The 6,994-nt window shown below is 43.1% G+C and overlaps 1 protein-coding gene across 1 annotated transcript in view; it reads left to right on the top strand.

Moving 5' to 3' along the window:
* The first annotated feature begins 458 nt into the window (after nt 1–458).
* ABCA5 (ATP binding cassette subfamily A member 5) overlaps nt 459–6,994 on the top strand; it is a 78,601-nt gene continuing 72,065 nt past the window's right edge. The window contains exon 1 of the mRNA XM_002827759.6: nt 459–1,112. The gene's annotated coding sequence lies outside the window, so the exon portion shown is untranslated. The remainder of the gene's footprint in view (nt 1,113–6,994) is intronic.

Raw genomic sequence — 6,994 nt, 5'->3', positions numbered from 1 at the left:
CCCTAAGAATTTAGAAAGCAGAGTGCATGTTGGGGAGATCTGGTTTAAATTCGAGAAGCAGATAACACAAAGACAAGTAAAAAAAAAAAATACATGATGTACACAGGATTGACAGAATTAAAAAAAGTCTTTGTGCAAGGGAACGTGACTATACAGAAATCTGGAGAGGAAAATATGTCGTGTTAGTGTTAATAACTTTTGACCCCATTTAGGTCACTTTGAGTAATGAAGCTCAAAACACTAGATTATATTTTTAGCAAAGTAAGTGCAGTATCCAGTCTCTCACAGATGTCACGTGTCTCAGGCCGTTTGGAAAATTCAGCGTCTGCCGCATTCCCAGTCTTTGATGAGGACAACTACAAGCACCCTCAGTGGGAGGACGTCCCAGGTCGGGGTGTGAGGGCGAATGAGGAGGCTGGGGAGGGGAGGCAAGAGTTACGAAAACGGGGCCACAGCACTCCAGATGCTGCAGCGGGAGGAAGAAGGGCTGCGGAGGACTCAAAACGCGTTCAGAGAGGCCCATCCAAATGCCAGGAGACAGATGGCAAGGATGCTTAAGAGGAGACGTGACTGGGCGAGGCAGATGGGGAGAGGGCCGTGGGCCAAGGTCACCCGCTAAGAGGCGGCAGGTTTGCCACTGAGACCCGAGGCCGTGGTTTTTGCCTGTGCCTCCAGAAAGAGCGTGGCGAGATGCCCGCAGAACCCACGCGTGGAAGGCCGTGGGGAAGAGCCACGAGGCCCGACTCTAGTGGCTCAGGGGGCCCTGGGCAGCCGCGCGCCACCGCTCGCCCCACCCTCAGCCGCTCTCCTCTTCCGGGCGCGCTGCTTGCCTGCGTGGGCCGGGACGCGCGGGGCCGAGCGTCTGAAGCGCGCCCGTACGGGGAGCGGCGTTTTCTAGGAGCCCCGCCCTCAGGTGCGCTCTGCAGGAGGCGGGGCGCGACTTCGGCGCCGCCAGCTTCTCTCGCTGGCCCGCGCGCTGCCGGCTCTGCCTGCGCCAGGAGCGCGCGGGTGCGCGCGGCCGCGCCCTCGCACAGATCCCAGCCCGGTCACCCGCACTGAGTCAACAGACTGAGCGCGTCCAGGCCTGACAGCTCTGCGGCTCGGGCCCTGAGGTGAGGAGGGCGTCATGGGCGGCGGCGGCGCTTGAGGCAAGCCTGGGACAGCCGTCCCTGGGGAAGTCGAGGGGACGAGGAAGGGCTGGCCAGCGAGGGACGGCGGGGAGGGAAGGGGAGTTCGGCGTCTGAGGTGTGGGGTGAAGCGGGCTCGGAAGCGGGCAGAGGCGGCGAGCTGAGGGAAACAGACCTCCCTCAGCTCCCGGGAAGCGCGGGTTGCCAGCCTCGGGGATGCGGTGGGAGCGCCCAGGATGCGGACGTGAGGGGGTCGGGGCCCTGGGGCGGGGGCTCCGCGAGGCTCCCCCGGGAACGGGTCCGGCCGTGGGACTTCCGGACACTGCCTTTGCCTGGACACTGTCGTTCCACCCTCAGCAACCTCAAGGAAAGAAGGAAAACAAACATTGATGTAAATTTCCGTCTGAACAGCTGGGTAATGAGCGCTTGCTCTTCCCTGCGAGGTTACACGCGGATCATTACCTTGTGTGTTAAAAGGAGTTTCAGTGAGAAGAAAATGCGCAGATCTCATGACACAGTTTGGGAGGGAAATTCCCTGATCCTAAAACACGAATAGGAGCTCCAGGCATGGAAATACTTAATTGGATCGGAAAGCTGGGCAGGCTGGAGCTATTAAGCTGAAGGAGGGTTTCCCCTGGGCTCCTTAGGCTTCGATTTACGTTTTAGATAAATAAGTCTGAAAATAATGAAGATAATAACCACTTTTACTTTCTGCGAGGGCGTTCTGAAGGAATGTAAGGGAAGAGATGTATTTGCTGGACTACAGCTTTGAGCCAGGCTCAGTATTAGCTCTTTTAATTCTGACAGCAACCCTGTAGGATTGGAGGGGGTTATTCCAGTTGGGCAGATGTGGAGAATGGGCCTCAGAGAGGTTAAGTAACTTATTAAGGTCTCAGCTAGTAAAAGGATGGAGTTGAGATTCCAACCCGGGCTGCCAGACCCTAATTCTGGTGCTTTATCCACTATATTTTGTGTTTGCCTGGAGAGCAATATTGTATGTGTTTTAGGGAAGACTCCATAGTAGGGAACGTTATTAGGGCAGTTAGGGCTTTGTGGGTATTTGTGTTAAAATCAAACTAAGGAAGCGTTAATCTTTGCATATGTGCTGTTTGAGTGTGTTTCCTTTCAATCAGATTTAGTGTAGGGAAATCTTACATTCACTATAAGAGCAAATTTATTAGTACATTCCACGTGTATTGCATGTCTTTTATTTTTGAAGAGGCAGCGTCTCGGCCTGGAGTGCAGTGGTGCGATCAAAGTTCACTGCAGCCTTGAACGTCTGGACTCAAGGGATCCTGCTGAAAAGCTGGGGCTACAGGCACGTGTCACTGCGCCCAGCTAATTTTTTATTTGTTTTTCAGAGACGAAGTCTTGCTATATTGCCCAGGCTGGTTTGTTGCATGTCTTTTACATTCCAGATACTGTACTATATGCCAGGAGTACCGATATGAATACAATTTATAATCTCTGTCCTTGAGTTTAGTTGAGAGGGTGATTGCATAAAAGAATTTTATGATATTGTACTAAGTCATAACTTTTCTAGTATGTAAATTAGTTGGATTAAAAATAGTTTTAAGGGCAAGCTTTTAAGAACCTATTATGTATAAGAAAATTTATTGGATGACTTGTCTTCTGTGTACCATTGCATTATTTTCTCCTTCAGCAAGAAACACTGTCATAAAATTTAGGTTAAATTATATTGACAACTAGAATTTTTTTTTTTTTTTTTTTTTGAGACAGGGTCTCATTCTGTCACTCAGGATGAAGTGCAGTGGCAGGATCTTGGCTCACTGCAGCCTTGACCTCCCAGGCTCAAGTGATCCTCCCACCTCAGCCTCCCAAGTAGCTGGGACCACAGTTGCGTGCCGCTACACCTGGCTATTTGTTTGTTTGTTTTTTTTTTTTTTGGTAGAAACAGTGTCTCTCTATGTTGCCCAGGTTGATCTTGAACTCTTGGGCTCAAGCCATCCTCCCACTGGGATTGCCACGTGAGCCACTGCACCTGACTGCATTTTGTTTTATTATTGCACCACCTTTCAGTAAATTTTAAAGCAATAAAGAAGATGAGAGCATTTATAATTTATCCCTTTTTAAGTTAAAAGGCATATTTTGTAGTGCTTTTATGTCATTGATTGAGAAGCAAATGATGTAGCTAGGCAGGCGTTTATTTCGTGTGCCAGATATGTTCCTAATTTCTCATTCCAAAAATATCTTAGTTTAAAAGTATAGCTAATACCAGATTGCATTTAATTTCTTGTGGTTCAGAGTTGTAATGAAATCAGTCTTCAGTTTAGGCTGAAATGGCACATTGTTGAAATGTATAATATTACTTTGTGCTGGATTTTGGAAATCTCTTTTAATTGCTTCAGTTTTCTCAGTAAAGTAGGATTCAAGGTCATAATCTGAGTGTGATCCTACAGATGGAAGCTTTGGAGATTTGGGGATTGGGAGAGTGATGAACTAGTGGAATATGTGATTGCTAGGAAATAAAACATGACTCGTAGGTGTGAAAAGTACAGTAGAGGAAAGATACGAGTGCACAAATTAGGGTGTCTAATTTTGGATACCAGAAACTTCATAATCCATTCCCAATGCCTGCCTTTACCGTGTTATCTAGAACATACATCAGCACCCCTTGCTCTAGTTCACTTTGCCTTATGCCTCTGCCATATGGCAGGTATCCCTGTTCTTCACAAAAGTCAAGCCCTTTTGTTTGGGAGTCTAGCTTTACCATTCTTTTCTTTCTGCCTGGAAATTCCATTCCACTCCTTTCCAAGCTCTTTCTCTCTTATCACATTATATTACATTTTATCTCTCTGCAAAGTTAGTGACAGTGTCTAACTTTATTTTTTTTTTTGCCTCGTAATGTTGGATGCATAAATCCTTCAGTAAATGTTAAGTGAATATGCCACTTTTCTCACTTCCCCTCTTCTTCCTTTTTACAGGAGTTGACCAACTTTTTCTGTAAAGTGCCAGATAGTAAATATTTTAGGTTTGCAGACAGTATGGTCTCTGTCTCAGTAACTTTACTGTTGTAGCACAAAAGCAGTCATAGATAATACATAAATGAATGAGCATGGCTGTGTTCCAATAATACTGTATTTATAGACACTGAAATTTGAATTTCATGTAATTTTTGCATGTCACAAGATATTATTCCTTTTTTTCAACCATTTAAAAATGCAGAAGCAGTGTTCCTCATGGGCTGTGCCAAACAGACTGAGGGTTGGATTTAGCCCCCACCTCTTTCATCATAGTTTGCACATCCTTGATCTTTAAGGACTCTCAGGAAGCCTTGATAAAGGAATCTGTGGTAAGATGATACTGGTTATAATATTTCCATTGGTGGCAGAGAAGCAAAGATAAATAAGACAGTGTTGTTTTTTTCATCAAGGATCTCATGGTCAAGTTCAAGATGAAAATATGTAAATAAATAATGGTGACAGGATATAGTTACTGCAGTTACAGTTATATTTACTGGGTATAGAGGTAAAACAAAGGAGTGATAATCAGCTCCATGTCAATGTTAATAATGACATTTAGGCAATATGATTAAAAATTGAGTTTATTTGAGCATAAAATTTGAGGATGGTCACACAGGAGGACACAGACTCCTAAAGGATGGGGTAAATGCTCCAAAGTGGAGAGGTTTGAGGGTCCTTTACATAGGCAAGGCCTGGAGATGCTTAACAGGGTTACATCATTTTTCGTACAAGGTTAGTGCATAGTTAGAGCAATTCAATTAGTTATAGGCAGTGTTTCTTTTTGGGGGAAGGGTATATTTAACATTTCACATTAAGGATGTAATGGTCAAAGGGTCTTTTATCACAGTCAAGGGGTCTTTTATCCCTGGCATTATCTGGTCTGAGCTAGGAACAAGAAAATAAGGAAGGAATTTCATGTATAACAAAAGGTCAGTAATTAAGAGGTCAAGCTTCACAACCCAGTCTCCAAAGTCAGCCTTCCTCAGTGCCAAACAACGTTTAGAAGCCCCAAGTAGACAGATTATCCACTTTCTGTTACATCTGCTTAGGTGGATGAGAAGTAACCTCTAACAGTCATTTGTTGGAGGTAGGGAATGTATTTTCAGCTAGCCTTTCTGGAAATCTTTTAAGGATGCTAAGAAGGTGACTGACCACGTTTCTTATCAGGATGGCTCTAAACATCAGGATGACTCAACTTATTTATTTTATAGGGTATAATCTTAATTCGTTTCTCACAGAAATAAACATGGATATGTTTTTAGTCAGGTCTCTCTATATGAAAATAATTTAAAAAATTTAAAGTTATTTTACCTGCTACATAATAAATGGATTGTTTATTCCACAGATATTTAGTACCTCCTCTGCTGTGCAGTGAGTTGTTTTACTAGCTAAAAATATTTGAAGAAGATAATGGTATCATTAGATACGTGATGGATTTTGGCGGGGGCGGGGGAAGAGAGAGGCTCTTCTAAGGAAAGCACTGCTTTTAACAAAGGCAATAGGTATAATAGTAGAACTACCTTAGATTAAAAAAAATACTTTATAACTTTCAAATTTCTTATTTTAATTAATTAAACTCATGCATCCTAAATAATTTTTCTCTAACAATTATTTCTAAAGGTTATGTACATTTTTATTACTTTTAGTGATGGGAAATATGTTTCGTAGGACTTGGAATGTAGTAACCAGTACTTTTTTTTTTTTTTTGAGACGGAGTCTTGCTCTGTTGCTAGGCTGGAGTGCAGTGGCACGATGTCGGCTCACTGCAACTTTCGCCTCCCGGGTTCGAGTGATTCTCCTGCCTCAGCCTCCTGAGTAGCTGGGATTACAGGTGCCCGCCAGCACACCCAGCTAATTTTTGTATTTTTGGTAGAGACAGGGTTTCACCATGTTGGCCAGGATGGTCTCTGTCTCCTGACCTCGTGATCTTCCCGCCTCAGCCTCCCAAAGTGCTGGGATTACAGACGTGAGCCACCGCGCCTGGCCGTAGTAACCAGTACTTTTAAGATAAATTAAGAAGTGAATTTTTGATATTGAAATTTGGATTATGCAATTCCTGGTCTTTTAAGTCAATTAATACATGAGAAAAGGAAGATGGGCTTTAGTAGGCTTTCGATTTTCTTGCAATTTATTGGATTTAGTATAAATTATTTTATCTAGGAAATTATTTATCTAGGAAAGTTAAATTTGATTAAATCTTTAGAGATGTTAGGTGTTTAAAACTCACCTAATTATTATTTAAAGCCCTACAACAAACAGCACATTTCTCAGGTGTGCTGTGGAACTATGGAAAATAACTTTTTTAAAAAAAATTTTGAACCTGTATTTCTCTTTGTGCCATTGCTTTTTAACAGCTAAGAATGAGTTCACATCCTTTGTAGGGACATGGATGAAATTGGAAATCATCATTCTCAGTAAACTATCGCAAGAACAAAAAACCAAACACCGCATATTCTCACTCATAGGTGAGAATTGAACAATGAGAACACATGGACACAGGAAGGGGAACATCACACTTCGGGGACTGTTGTGGGGTGGGGGGAGGGGGGAGGGATAGCATTGGGAGATATACCTAATGCTAGATGACGAGTTAGTGGGTGCAGCGCACCAGCATGGCACATGTATACATATGTAACTTACCTGCACGTTGCGCACATGTACCATAGAGCCTAAAGTATAATAATAATAATAATAATAATAATAATAATAATAAAAATAAAGGGACCTGGAATAAACCAGTCTAACCCATTCTAGAATCTAAAAAAAAAAAAAAAAAAAAAAAAAGAATTGGCTTTGTTAAAGAGTTTTTTAAAGTATTTCATTGGTAAGATTTTGAGTTGGAACCATATAAATTCTGCTTTGGTCTTGTATTAACTCAGCTGC

The sequence above is a fragment of the Pongo abelii genome, chromosome 19 (assembly GCF_028885655.2).
Source record: "Pongo abelii isolate AG06213 chromosome 19, NHGRI_mPonAbe1-v2.0_pri, whole genome shotgun sequence".
Classification (NCBI taxonomy): domain Eukaryota; kingdom Metazoa; phylum Chordata; class Mammalia; order Primates; family Hominidae; genus Pongo; species Pongo abelii.
The sequence above is the reverse complement of the archived record's forward strand: the minus strand, read 5'-3'. Positions and strand labels throughout refer to the sequence as shown.